We start from the raw sequence: 15,622 nt of genomic DNA on the forward strand, positions 1-15,622 counted from the left end.
TTTTATTAGAGAGATCACAATAAACATATCTAAACAGTGCTTAAATTCCTCTCTGTCTTGTAATATAGTCAACATATCTTCACTAGCAAGCACATTGGTGATATCTATGAATCCACTTATCTCTCCAGTAACTTTTTACATTTTCATCCCTTTCCCTCCCTCCTCCCCCTCTCCCTCTTCCCCCCCTACCCGTTGCTGTCACAGTCTCTTGACAACCTGTAGTCAAATAATAGAACCATCTTAATTAGTAGCAGGTATAGAGATTTCTATAAGAGGTCAGTATACATCTGATCTATTCTCAGTCAACTGTCTTTAGCCAATAAGGGAGGTCCTTAAAACAAAGCCTTCCCTTCACCTGTGGTGGAATTGCTGTTTCCTGATGATGGACAGCTAAGTATAGATACAACACCATTTCTCATATTCCTCAGAGATGTGAAATGTATGCATGATGCAGTGCTGAAACAGAACTGAAGAAGATGGGGGACAGGTACAGCTCATGAATATCTTGTTCTGGTTGGCCCTTCACCGGACATTGATAAAGTCAGCCGTAGAGAAGGTGTCCTACCTGCTTTACAAGGAGTAGGTATAATTAAGATTTCTATTCTTAGGTATTTATGAATTATAAATATAGGTGTTTATTTTTTAGCTAATTAGGGGTTCTTTGAGGGTACAAAAATGCTGATTTACATGTGTAAAAAGCCTTTTATAAAATTAGGCCATGTCTAAAAGTATGCACAGTGGAACTATGTTCTTGGTCCTATGTTCTAGGTTCGGTTCTTGGTCCCCTCCTCTTTTCTATCTACACTTCTTCACTTGGTTCATTAATCTCATCCCATGGCTTTTCCTACCATCTCTATGCTGATGACTCCCAAATCTACCTTTCTACCCCTGATATCTCACCTTGCATCCAAACCAAAGTTTCAGCGTGCTTGTCTGACGTTGCTGTCTGGATGTCTCAACGCCACCTGAAATTAAACATGACCAAAACCGAGCTTCTCATTTTTCCCCCCCAAACCCACCTCCCCTCTCCCCCCATTTTCTATTTCTGTTGATGGCTCTCTCATTCTCCCTGTCTCCTCAGCTCGAAACCTTGGGGTTATCTTTGACTCTTCGCTCTCCTTCTCTGCTCATATCCAGCAGACCGCCAAGACCTGTCATTTCTTTCTTTACAACATCTGTAAAATCCACCATTTCTCTCTGAGCACTCTACCAAAACCCTCATCCACACCCTTGTCACCTCTCGTTTAGACTACTGCAATCTGCTTCTTGCTGGCCTCCCACTTAGTCACCTCTCTCCTCTCCAATCGGTTCAAAACTCTGCTGCCCGTCTCGTCTTCCGCCAGGGTCGCTTTACTCATACGACCCCTCTCCTCAAGTCACTTCACTGGCTCCCTATCCGTTTTCGCATCCTGTTCAAACTTCTTCTACTAACCTATAAATGTACTCACTCTGCTGCTCCCCAGTATCTCTCCACACTCGTCCTTCCCTACACCTCTTCCCGTGCACTCCGCTCCATGGATAAATCCTTCTTATCTGTTCCCTTCTCCACTACTGCCAACTCCAGACTTCGCGCCTTCTGTCCCGCTGCATGCTACGCCTGGAATAAACTTCCTGAGCCCCTACGTCTTGCCCCATCCTTGGCCACCTTTAAGTCTAGACTGAAAGCCCACCTATTTAACATTGCTTTCGACTCGTAACCACTTGTAACCACTCGCCTCCACCTACCCTCCTGTCCTCCTTCCTGTACACATTAATTGATTTGATTTGCTTACTTTTTTTTTGTCTATTAGATTGTAAGCTCTTTGAGCAGGGACTGTCTTTCTTCTATGTTTGTGCAGCGCTGCGTATGCCTTGTAGCGCTATAGAAATGCTAAATAGTAGTAGTAGTAGTAGTAGCTATGTGTATATTTGTAGAGTAGGTGGGCTCAAGGTGCAATTTCAATTTACTCACGTATTTTATAAAATGTATACGTACTTTATGCACATTTACACTTGCTCCCAAGGAGGCCTAAATGTCTGCTGATTAAACTAGGTGCAATTTGTGCTAGTATTTTACACATTGAAATCTCAGATGTGGTCACTTGCACTTAAAGGTATCTTAATATCTAAATGTATAAACATACAGTATATTTAAGACATCCCTATACAGAAAGATTTTTTTTCATATATACACGACCATCAGAAGGTAGGCTTAGATTATTCTTGTATATTTATGTATAACAACATGCATGGGACATGCCATACCTGTTTTCCTCATCAGTCCAATTTTTCTATTTCTTTCTTCATGTGAATTTTTTCAGTGTCCAACAATCAAAATTACTTCAATGTCCAACTATCAAAAATATCTTCTATATGTCCAACAATTTGACAAGTACTTATCTTCAAATTGTGTATTCTTCTCATCAGTAGCTTGCTATAATGAATCGGACTGCAATAGTTTCCAAAGATCCTTCCACTAGTCCAACATAGCGCCATGTTTTGCTTTTCCGGCTGTGTCAGGGACTCTCCAATACTGTAGAAAAGATATTAAATTCAGAAGTTCTGCAAAGCAGCTTTACACAATATCACAGATCCTATATTCCCTTACTTATAGTGTCTCTTCGGCACTTTTCTTCAGTGTCCGCTACCATTACAAAATGGCGGTGTTCAAAGAAGGCAGTTAAATATCAGCTGTTTCAGAATTAGCCAATTAGGTTACACTAGTCAGAACCAAACCAATTCTTCATTTAATCGTTTTGGCATTACAAATTGCAGATCATAAATCCAACACTGTTCCTTCTTATTCAAAATTCTCTCCAAATTGCCACCCTTCCCTCTCTCATCGGTAACCATATCTATAACCCGCCATTTCAAATCTTGAAAAGCGTGCTTCATTAAAAGCCAATGGCTTACAATCAGGGCAGTTATTTGCTCTGTCAAAATTCTTGACATGTGTTCATTAAGACAGATCTTTATTTTTCTGCTTGTCCTACTGATATATTTTATCACAGGGACATTGTAGCACATATACCACCTGACTAGAACTGCAAGAAGAATTTCTGCGAGCTCAGATACTATGTTGAGAGCCAGCGGTGACCAGGCTTGTCCCTCTATCGTACAGGAACACCACTGACAAGCCCTATGTCAGAACTGGTTATCATTATACTGTTGATTGTTTGAGTCCTTAAGCAATTCCTCAATAGTTTCCCCTCTACGTAAGGCCATCACTGGGAGTTCCACTGTAGTTAATAGGGAATTAATAACATACCAGTGTTCATGAATACTAGTCGCAATCCCTGATGACAATCCAGAGTATGGCAACACACAAGTCATACAATGTTGAGTTTCCTTTTGTGTATAGGAAAGCAGCAAATCTCTCTGCACATATCCTGCCTGACTATATGCTTTCTTGATCATATTTTGTGGATAACCCCTAGTGATTAACCGCTGCTTCAACAATTGAGCTTGATATTTAAAATCTGTCAAAGAAGAACATATCTGTCAAAGACGCAAGAACTAACAGGTTGACTGTTTCGTAATTTCCGAGGATGGAAGCTGTGATAACGCAATAAATTATTGCGGTCTGCAGTCTTCTGATATAATGTTGTACCCAAGCCTTGAGAGGTCTTAAATAGGCAAACAACTAAAAAAATTGATAGTCTTGTTCTCGCTAGTGTAACATAATTGGCTAATTCTGAAACAGCTGATATTTAACTGCCTTCTTTGAACGCCACCACTGCTATTTTGTAATGGTAGCGGACACTGAAAAAAGTACCAAAGAGATACTATAAGTAAGGGAATATAGGATCTGTGATATTGTGTAAAGCTGCGTTGCAGAATTTCTGAATTTAATATCTTTTCCACAGTATTGGAGAGTCCCTGATGCAGCCGGAAAGGCAAAATTGGTTAGGGTGGTGGACTTTGGTCCTGGGGAACTGAGGAACTGAGTTCGATTCCCACTTCAGGCACAGGCAGCTCCTTGTGACTCTGGGCAAGTCACTTAACCCTCCATTGCCCCATGTAAGCCGCATTGAGCCCGCCATGAGTGGAAAAGCGCGGGGTACAAATGTAACAAAAATAAAATGTGGCATTATGTTGGACTAGTGGAAGTATCTTTGGAAACTATTGCGGTCTGATTCATTATAGCAAGCTACCGATGAGAAGGAAACACAAAGTGTTTGAAGATAAGTACTTCTCAAATCGTTGGACATATTGAAGATAATTTTGACAGTTGGACATGGATTGTTGGACATTGAAAAAATTCACATATAGAAAAAAATAAGATAGAAAAATTGGACTGATGAGGAAAACAGATATGGCAGCCCATAAGGATAGTCAAGCCTATCTTCTGATGGTCCTATATATATTTAAAAAATCTTTCTATACAGTATTTTATAAAGACACATGTCTTTACAAAAAGGTAAAAATGGGCAACTTCCTGTTTTAACTTAGATGCCCTGTTTTCTACAGAAAAGATAACCAGCAAAAGAACCTGTGCAGGAAAACACAGATTTTTCATTCACAAATTGTTTATAAATTACCTCCTTAATGTCTATATGTTCTGGTCCCCACAAGTTATTCACCCAACCATCTGCTCTCCATGCACTCAATTTCACAACATCTCAAAAACTTGCTATTATTTCCCTCCAGAGCAGATGCAAGAGTATTTGACGCCCTAGGCAAACCTATCTCTTTAACAAGGCCTACCACGAGAACCCTTAACTAAATATAACACAACACCTCTCCGCCTTATTCAGAATGTATCTCTCTATAACTGCTTGACCAGATCCTCTTGTCTTCTTTGACTTCTTTGTAACGCCAATTGTATTCTTTACCCTGGTATGATAATGCCATAACAGTTATTTGTAAGCCACATTGAGCCTGCAAAAAAGTGGGAAAATGTGGGATACAAGTGCAATCAATCAATCAATAAATAAATAAATAAATTAGGCCTCTAATCTTCTTCCCTCCCCCAAGACATCATGCTTTTAAATATTAAGCTTTGGGGTGGGTGGATGTGTCCCAGATGGATTATTGCAATGCAGTCTAAGCAGGGAATACGTTTTCAAACTGCTGCAAAGAGCACTAAATGTCACTGTGTGCCTGAAATACAACGTATCCAGATACGATCACACCACACCACTGTTGCAATCCCTGCACTAGGTACCAGCAAAAGCGAGAGTAATCTGCACCATCGTATATCAGATTGCCCATGGTTCAGCACCAAGCTACACGATGCCACTATTAGAGAGCGAAGATACTTACCTGTAGCAGGTATTCTCAGATTGTTCTCACATGTGGGTTGACATCCAAGTCGGCCCAGGAATCGGCATTTTGCCAGCAAAATAAACAAAGTTTTGCTAGAGTCTTCTAGCGCACCGCACATGCGTGGACAACTTCCCGCCTGTATCGTGAATGTGCTACTTCAGTTTAATCAAAAAGCATAGAAGCAAACAAACAGCAACAACAACTCCAAAGGGGAGGTGGGCGGGTTTGTAAGAACAATCAGCCTGCTGTCCTCAGAGAATACCTGCTACAGGTAAGTATCTTCGCTTTCTCCAAGAACAAGCAGGCTGTTTATTCTCACATGTGGGGTATCCCTAGCACCCAGGCTCACTAAAAACAATGAACATTGGTCAACTGGGCCTCGCAACGATGAGGACATAATATAGATTGACCTGAAACCATAAACAACTAACTGAGAGTGCAGCCTGGAACAGAACAAAAATGGATCTAGAGGGGTGGAGTTGGAGTCTAAACCCCGAACAGACTCTGCAGCACTGACTGCCCAAACTGACTGTCGCGTCAGGTATCCTGCTGAAGGCAGTAGTGAGATGTGAATGAGTGGACTGATGACCACGTTGCAGCCTTGCAAATCTCTTCAATGGAGGCTGACTTTAAGTGAGCCACTGACGCAGCCATGGCTCTAACATTATGAGCCGTGACATGACCCTCTAAAGACAGCCCAGCTTGGGCATAAGTGAAGGAAATGTAATCTGCTAGCCAATTTGAGATTGTGCGTTTTCCGATGGCGACTCCCCTCCTGTTGGGATTGAATGAAACAAACAACTGGGCGGACTGTCTGAAGGGCTTTGTCCGCTCCACGTAAAAGGCCAATGCTCTCACAAAGAAATACACCATGCCCTCTCCTATGAAAACTTTTGTTCAAAACTGGAAACGATTTTATACAAGAAATGTTTGCTGATAGATAGGACTTAAGCCGGCTTGTATAAACATTCCATATCAGCCAAGTCTAGCTCACACACTCCTCCCTCCTTACCCTCAGGCCTCACTCGGCCTTGAAATCCTCACCTTAGGTACCAGGGCCCTATTCTAATACTAGATCTATAATTGTATTTCCAACTTATGTTCTAAGCCACAAAGAACAGAGTTCAAACTCATACATCACAGAAATAATGAGGGCAGTTTGCAAAAGTAGTTTAGCAGGTAAATGGGCAGATTGAAAATTGTACAGTCTTCCTGATGGTTCTTTGAGGGAGTCTTTTAATAAGATGCAGTAACATTTTTAGCTGCCGCTAAGAATTAACATGCACTAAACGCTAAGACACCCATTATATTCATATGGGTGTCTTAACGTTTAGTGTACATTAATTTTAGTGCGAGCTAAAAATGCTAGCACACCTTAGTAGAAGAAACACCCCCCCCCCCCCCCCCCCGAGTTTGTTGCCAGGTTCTATTATTTGCTTTGTGCAAAAGACAGGCATGTGCTATAAAAAGCATAAAGATATAAGAAGACAGCACCAGAGAAAAAATATAAAAGTATTTATTGAATTATCAATAAATCCAGATAAGACTCAAGGCAGGTCATGTTTCAATAAAAACTTGCATTGGGGTCAACCAGGAACACAGGTGTGCTTCATTGATGATAGATTGTTACCTTTGAATAATTAAGCTTTCTTGATCTTGTCAATGGTTTAACTCTGCCAATTTGGGCAACTTTGCAATTCTCCAATATTGTGGTATTATAAAAGCTCATTCATTTGACCAGAACGATCGTTGCTGGATGTGGATAAATGGCTTAAGGAAAGCTTGATTACTTACAATTACTGCCCAATTTGTTTCATTTCTGTAGCATTCTTTTATTTCATGGAAGATGCCCTATATTAGAGTGCAAATATATACTAGGCCAGAGGCAGGCAGTGCTACTAAATATCAACTCTGAACATCATGGCAATATCCAGGATGTACAGGGAGATTGATATAGCTTCTTCCAGTTTCAGCCGAAACCAAATCTGCAAATAAAATTCATCACTTGCTTTCAGCTAAAATGAAAACCAAAACTGGACCCCCCCCCCCCCCCAAGTGCCTCTGCCCCCCCCCCCCGGCCTACTCCTACTAGGGCCAGCGTAGGGGACAGCAAACAGGGCAGCTGCCCTGGGCCCCACAGCTCCAGGGGGCCCCCGTGGGCCAGCATGTGTTTCCTTTCTCTCCACTCCCGTCTGGTGTCTTCCTCACCTTCTCGGTAAATGCATTCTTCTTTGCAGAGAGTTGCCAGCACAGCAACGATTCAGACATACTGCTTTTGGCCTCCTCAGTACTCTGCCTCTGCTGCGGTCTGCACAAGCAGAAACAGGAAGCTGCATCAAAGGTGGGGTGGACCACGGCAGAAGGAGAGCACAGAGGTCAAAAGCAGCATGTCTGAATCGCTGCCTCACTGGCAACCCTCTGCAATGAAAAATGCAGTTACCAGGAAGGTAAGGAAGACACCAGATCGAGGGGAGGGGGGAATGCTGGACCGAGTGGGGGCATGCCGGACCAAGAGAAGGGAGAATTCTGGACTGATGCGGGGGGGGGGGGAATGCCAGACCAAGGAGGGGGAAGAAATAATGGGCCTGGAAACAGAGGAGAGATGGTGAACAATAGGATAGAGGGAGGGAAGAGAAAGGAACAGAATTGGATGGAGGGATTGGTACAGAGGGAAGGAGAGAGAGATACTGGATGAGAGAGCAGTTGCGAAGAGAAAGGGAGAGGTGGTGTTCTCAGCGGTGGTGGGGAGGAAGAAAGAAAAGTTGGGAAGAGAAAGGGAGAGATGGTGGACCCGGAGGAGGTGGGTTGGGAGGGAGGGAGGGAAAGAAGTTGGGAAGAGAAAGGGAGATATGATGGAATTGGGGGTGGTGGGGTGGGAAGAAGAGATGGTGGACCTGGGGGTGGTAGGGAGGGAGAGATGTTGGATGGGAAGGCAGTCTGGAAGAAAGAGAAAGAAGTTGGACCTGGGGATGGGAGGGAGAAATGTTGGGGTCTGGGGGTGGAAGGGAGGGAGAGATGCTGAACAGCGATATGGAGAGAGGAAAGAGATTCTGTATTGGCGGGGAGGGAAGAAGAACAGAAAAGAGAGGGAGTAATGTTGGACCATGGGGGTGGGGAGAGAGAAGGAGAAGGACTAATGGGGAGGCAGGATGGAAGAAATGTGGAACAAGAAGATGCTAAGGGGTGGAGGGAAAGGGGTAAGGAGATATTAGGCAGTGAGACTGGGGTGGGCTACAAGAGTGGAGAGAGGGAGAGGAGATTCTGGAAATGGTGGAACCATGTGGGAGAAGTCAAAAGGAGGTGGCAAGAAGATGAGTGAGAAGAGAATAGTGAGTATAGAGGTAGAAATCTGGTAATGAGGAGTAGATGGAAAGAGATAGGAGGCTGGGAAAGGAATGAGATGGGAAATGGGAGAGCTAGAGACTGAGAAGAGATGGAAAATTGATAGCTGAAAATTAAAAAGGAGAAGGGTGTGTAAGTGAATTTGAGTGGACAGAGACAGAAGAGGAAAAAAAAGTAGGAAATAGCTGAAAAAGAAAAATCAATATGTTAGAGACAGGTGTAGTGAGGGAATGAAGAGAGGAGAAAAGAAAAATGGACAGCAGAGAATTAGCAGAAGAAAGACAAAAAAGGAGAAAAAATTGGGACCAAGATAATGGAAAAAAACAAAATGTCCAGAAAACAAAGGTAGATTTTATTAATTGGAATACGTTAGCTTTGGGATATGTGCATCACAGATGATTTTTGTATTGTATTCAGTGGCAAAGCCAGATGGCTGATTTGGGGGGGGGGGGGGCTTGAGCCCAAAATGGGTGGACACCATATTTTCTCTCCACCTGAATGCAAAAATACTCGAGCTGGCAGGGATCCCCAAGCCCTGCCAACTGAAGACCTCGTCCTCCAGTCCATCAGCCAGCTCTGCAGCAAGTGGCAGTATCCCCGTTGCCATTGCTGCCCAGCCACCACCACCACCACACATGTTCAGTTTTCATGCATGTGCAAAAGCTGAGTCAGTTGGGGGGGAGGCGACAGCAGCAGCCCTGAAATACTGCAGCTGGCTGCAGAGCCTGATGAGTTCTGGTCGCTGGACATGAGAAGGGGAAGGTGGTGGTTATCAGTGGGTGAGGCTTGGGGAGCCCCACCAGCCACAGCAAGGGAGATGTTAATTGTGTTCAGTTCAAAATGAAGTGCATTTCTATTTTTATTTCTCAGTGTTGCAGTACTTGCCAAGCTTAACTTCTTGGGGTTCCCAGTTCCATTTTGGTGTTCATATTTCTAATTTGTGATCCCTTGTTCTGCTTTTAGTGAAGGTCTGTCTGTGTTTTGTGCATGAAGAAGTCGTTTAAAGTTGTTTTATGTGTGGTAGTAATGGTGGGTGGGGAAAATGGGGGAGGGAGCATGGAGAGGGGATTGGGGGCCCCCTCCTTAATTTCTGCCCTGGGCCTCCGCATGTCTAAAACTGGCCCTGGGCCTACCTTATACTCGCTAGTGGTCTAATCAGGGCAGGAGTGAACCCCATTAAAGACATACCAGCTGCGTGCTAACCAAGAGCTCAAAGCTGATATACAACAGAATAACAAAGGTGAAGCAAGTGCTCCAGTAGACTGCTACACAGCCCATAGTGAGAGAGAAATAAAAGACGCAGACCAGAAAGGAGATGAAGTCTGAATTCTACCATATATCAAGATGTGGACACATAGAAGATACTGTGTGCACCCTGAAGGGTTATTACGATAGATACCGTGATTGAACATAATATCATATTTTCTAACTCCTGTTACTCTGTCTTATCTATCTTCTATATATTCCATCTTTGCTTACACCTTATTCTACTAAAATGTTTTATTGTGTATCCTGTACTGTTATTTGAATATTTTTACTGCTGTCTATTGCTTATGTTTGACTTATTCTTTTGCTGTAATCCACCTTGAGTAATTTCTTCAAAAAGAAGGTAAATAAATCCTAATAAATAATAGCAGACACAGAGGGAGTGGAGCCTAGTTGTCCTGGGAATGGGAAAAGAAAACAAAGGTGGCACCCTGAAACCAAAGGCCCTTTGGTATTGAAATGGCACATATTACTGGCAGAGAAAAAGGTGGAAGAGCAGCTGCATCTGATAAGCAAATGCTACCTCATCAGCATGAATGCCGTCCTCAAAGAATCCCAGCTGATTCTGCAAGACTAAGGATAGCTAACAAAAGGAGAAAGGTACAGGTAATTCTGCAAGAAGAAGCATCATTGCATCTGTGAAGGTGCAGCTCCCTCTAAACACATGAGCCCAAGTCAGCTGAATTTTAATACTAAAGCTAAGCTGATTCTGAAATCTAAAGCCAGGCATTAACTGGGCAGGAATCAATCCAGCTAGGTCTGGATGATAAAACTCACGTGATTCCAAGAGGAAAAGGGAAACTGTTCTTTATAAGGTGACAATGAGCTAATGTTGTAAATTCACAAGAATGAAACACAGCTGCTTCTGTCAAGGATACTGTTAGCCCATAACATGAGGCTAATCCTACCAAAGCTGATAGAATGAACCTGACTGATACCAGGAGAGGAACTTCAATTGAACCCATGAACCTAAGCCAATTAGTGCTTGTTAAGGCCTTTTTTTTAATTCATAACATTTAATATTTATAATCCAAATTGAATGACAAGAAATAGAATTGAAACAAACAGGAAATTATATATATAGAGAGAGAGATAGAGAGAGCGAGAGAGAGAGAAATAATCAAATATTAGTCCACAACAGAAGGACCAGAATAAGGTACAGCAATATAAGAAAAGAAAAAAATTTACTCTTCCTTTTACAAAGCTGCGCTTGCGGCTGCCGACAGAGCCCATAATATCCCAGAGGCAATGGAGTGAATATAAAAAGCTGGTTAAGGATTAATTACGGGAACTGCCAAAACATTTAGCAAGCCTTCTCCATAATAAAAAATGAATCTTGAAGCTGTTTAGGGGTGAGGGAACCACCATACCGTATAAAACAGAAAGAAGTAAAAAAAATGGGGAAAAAAAACAATGAATTGTGTCGTCCCTCCCCCCCCCCCAAAACAAGGACTCAAAGGTTTTAAAACCAATAGGTCCTTTCTTCTGAGTTGGGTCCAAAAAAGGAATAGGAAAAAGACCTGAACAATGTTCCCATAAACAGATCCCTCACATGTCCAAGGCATAATTCCAACATCATAACCCGATCAGGTTCCAACAGAAATGTCAGCGATAAAGTTCTTAAGGTCACTAACTCCACAGGAAACTTCAGAAGAACCGTTAAATCCAAAGAGTCACTTTATGCTGACCGTCATCCAGACATACAAATTCTGGATGTTCACCCAGATCAAGACTGGCAGTAATTGTAAGTAAAACCATAATTAAAAAGTAGATAGTTAAAGATGTCATCTGTAGAGAGGAGTCCACTAGCTGAAAGGCGTCTCATAGCTGGTCCAAAATTACCTCAGATCTTCCCGCATCTAGACTCCGCTAAAAGGCAGACCACAAGTCAATGAAACTGTTTATTCCACTCAAAGCACTCCTCGAATTTCCCTAAACTGGGGAGCAGGCTGCCAGGATGTTCTCCTCCATGGGAACAGCAAACCATACTCCGCAGACAGTCAGGCCTCGCAAGCTCCCAGCTGGACTGATTCTGGATTGAGGAGGTACATTTCACACATTTGTCTAGCCAACATATATTCCAAGCTCTGTCCCAACCTCTCGGGTCCGCTCACAGTCACACTTCCCTCCGTTACTGGACAGACAGTATGATTCTCAAAAGCTGGTTGAACAATGTGGGGAGAGTCCTTGGGCATGGAAGGGTAAGTCCAGGGTCTTCCCTTCTCTTCCTTATCAGAACCAGAAGAACTTTGATGGTCACAGAGCTCTGAACAACACAACCTCTTCTGGCATCATCTTGGTCTTCCAGCAGGTTTGGGACACACTTTGTCTGGTTTCTCCTCAGGGGCCTGACTGATATGGATGGCCCTACAGCAGAGCTCTCGAGTCATGGAAATACACAAGCCCTTCCACCACAATAAGGTGGTGGCCATTCGGTGGGAAAGCCAACTATTGATACTTATTGCCAATTAAGTGTCGGGTGAAGGAGTGGTCTAATGGTTAATGCAGCAAGCTTTGATCCTGGTGACCTGGGTTCAATTCCCACTGCAACTTAGATTGAGAGCCCTCTGGGGATAGAAAAGTACCTGCATATAGGGCTAGGTTCTATATATGGCACCTGAAAAATCCATATTCTATAAGCAGTGCCTAGATTTAAGCACAGTATATAGAATAGTGATATCCCAGCGCCTAGAACTACATGCATCCTTTTACACCAAGGAAAACATGGCGTAAATGTCGGCACGTACATTTAGGCACAGAGGGGCATATTCCATGACAGTGTACATAAATTTTGGAATGCCCTTGAAACATCCATTTCCTTGCCCATAACCACGCCCCTTTTTGGCTGCACGCATTAGACTTTAGGTGCTATGCGTTACAGAATGTGCTTAAAGAGTTATGCGAATAAATTCTAATTATTGCCAATTAGTGTTCATTATTTATTGTTAAGTGCTATTAAATAATGTTGATTGGCTTGTTGAGCCAATTAAGTTATGCGCATTGTTATAGAACATGTTTGGATTTTGGCACAGAACGCTAGGCGCGATATATAGGATCTGGCGGATAATGTGTACAGCACTGTGTACATCTAGTAGCACTACAGAAAAGACTGATTTGGGTTATAAGTTCAAAACCAGGATTGAATAAAAAAAAAGTCTCCCTCCTGCAACTGGGTAACTTGGCAAATATGCATTAGAAAGATTACTAATGAATTGCTTCCACAACCAGAGACAGAAGAGGCCCAGGTGGGCTTTACTGCCTCCTCCTCAAAGAAAAAAACCTTACGCCAGATTATTCCCTTGCTACATAGGCGGTTGGTGACTCGGATGTTTGGGAAGGCTAAAGTGGGGCTGGGTTGGGGGACAGGGCTAATGCAGGGTGAGATGGGGTGTGGTGTGACAAATTTAAATCTTTGGGGTTGCGACACCTGTGCCTGTGAGTGCACTTCTGTCTCTCCCCCTCCTCCCCACCACCACCACCACCATGCAGCATCTCTTCTCTTTCTCCCCCTTCCCCAGCCATCCAGAATAAATATATCTCTTTCTCTCTCTCCCCCACCCCACTATACCATCCAGAATCTTCTGTCTCTGTCTCTCCACCTGCTATGCAACATCTCCTCTTTTTCTCTCCCCCATCCAACATCAACTCTGGCTCTCTCTCCCCTCTGCCATGCAGCGTCTCTTCTCTCTCCCCCTCCCCAACCATCCAGGATATCTTCTCTGTTTTTGCCTCTCTCCCTATATAACGATGCCCCCGTCTCTTCCCCCATCATCCGGCATTGCCCCTCCCTCTCTCCTCCTCACCATTCACTATTGCTGTTTCTCTCTCTCTCCTACACCCGCTACACCTGTCTCTTTCCTCTATCCCCCCCCCCCCCCCATCCAATGTCCTTTCTCTCTCTTTCTTTCCTACCAGTTCCTGCCTCCAATATTACCCTCTATAATTTTTCCTCTTCATGGCCACAACAAGAAAAACCAACTGGGAGTTTCCACTCTCCACCGCCTGTCTGCCCAACTCGCTGTCTGTGTGTGGGACCACAGAGCTCTGCTGGTTCCTGCCCAAACAGGAAGTTACATCATAGGGGCAGGACCCGGAAGAGCTGTCGGCGATATGCAGAGCTCTATGGCCTCGTGCCCAGTTTCTGTTTATTGACAGCCAATGAATTTGGGGAAGCTCCCAGTTTCTTTTTCATGCCACCAAATCAGGGAGACAGGCGGTGGAGAGGGGAAGCTCCCAGTTTGTTTTTCCTGATAAAGCATCAGCCCATGGCAAACACGTGATGACAGGGATGAGGGGAAGGCTATGGTTGGGCTAGGAAGGTTTAGCCTCCCCAAGCTTCTTATAAGGGGCACCTATGCCCTGCTGGACAAGAACAACCCACATCCGTGCAATTTGGAAAATTTTGTAACTGCCATGACTCTCGGGTTTGGGGTGCCTTTACATGTTCCAAATATTCCTAAACCTGTGGCTTTAAGTCATGTTTCAAAGCCTCCTTCACCTAGCATTCCAGTCCAGGGGCTACAGGTACCTTTTCTTTGAGGCAATGAGTGTGGGAGCGAAGGGGGATCACCCCTGCCCCGACACTATTCCACTAATGACATAACCCTGGTAAGTGACAAGGAGGGTCAACTACCTCTTGTGTATATGGGGGGGGGGAGGGGAGGGGAGAGGGAGAGGGGACAGCACCAGGCTGACAACCAGGGCAGGCAAGTTCAAATCTTTACTACTGCTCCTTTGACCTCAGGCAAGTCATTTAACCCTCGGTTGCCTCAGGTACAAACATTTACTTATTTACAACGGCTTGTTATATCACCAATCACACTATAGTGCTACTACATGGTTCACAATTAATTTAAAAGCTGCGGGACAGGGAAATACCTAGTGTACCTCAATGCAACTCACCTTGACCTACAACTGAAAAAGGTGCGAGCTAAATCCAAATAAATTCATAATAATCCAAAGTTTAGACCACCTCCACCAAAAGCTTGGGACAGTTTACTAATTTCATGCAAATAAAATACAACAAAACATTCAGTTTAAGAAAAATATTTAGAGATCAAACCATGATTTTAACATTTTTCTAAAACTCCAATGATCATTCTGTAATCCTGATTCTAAAGGGAGGGAGTTCCATTGTTCAGGGGCAACCACTGTCAACTTCTGTCTATGAGCTTATTCTAAACGCTAATGTTTACTGAGATAATCAGAGCAAGGTAAAACAAGGTCTTGATTGAATAGATACAATGAAAAATAAATAGAACTAAGCCCATGAAGAATTTTAAATGGAAAACAAAACAATTTAAACTCATTCCTTGGAAGCCAGTGAAGTGATTTTAGCAAATGAGTGACTGTCATATTTGGTTTTATGCAAGATTACTTTAGCTGTAGTGTTCTGAAGCCTAGTTATTGTCTTGTTTGGGCAACAGCTGCACCACCTCTTAATTAGCAAAAATGTCCTGAAACTAAAATGTATAAAAACAAAAAGGTTCTTTTTACTAAGCTGCACTAAAGACCAGTGTGTGCTAAATGCTAAGCCCATTTTATTCCTATAAGCTTCTTAGCATTTAGTGCACCTTTGCAAAAGAAGCCCAAAATGGGGGGGGGGGGTGGGGGGGACTCTGCAAATGACATAGGAAACTAAACAAAACATTTTTTTTTTTTTTGCCTGCACATCCATACTGTCAAGAAAGCAATACCATACTGTTGACCTGTGGACAACTATTCTAGTGTCAGCTGAACTTTGTAGTAAATTGCAAATTAGAATTCA

General features: G+C 43.2%; 1 protein-coding gene across 1 annotated transcript in view; it reads right to left on the reverse strand.

Annotated features, from left to right (window-relative positions):
• Positions 1-15,622, reverse strand: part of SUSD1 (sushi domain containing 1) — a 326,856-nt gene that overhangs the window by 129,246 nt on the left and 181,988 nt on the right. The window lies entirely within an intron of this gene.

Source organism: Microcaecilia unicolor, chromosome 2, assembly GCF_901765095.1.
Source record: "Microcaecilia unicolor chromosome 2, aMicUni1.1, whole genome shotgun sequence".
Lineage (NCBI taxonomy): Eukaryota > Metazoa > Chordata > Amphibia > Gymnophiona > Siphonopidae > Microcaecilia > Microcaecilia unicolor.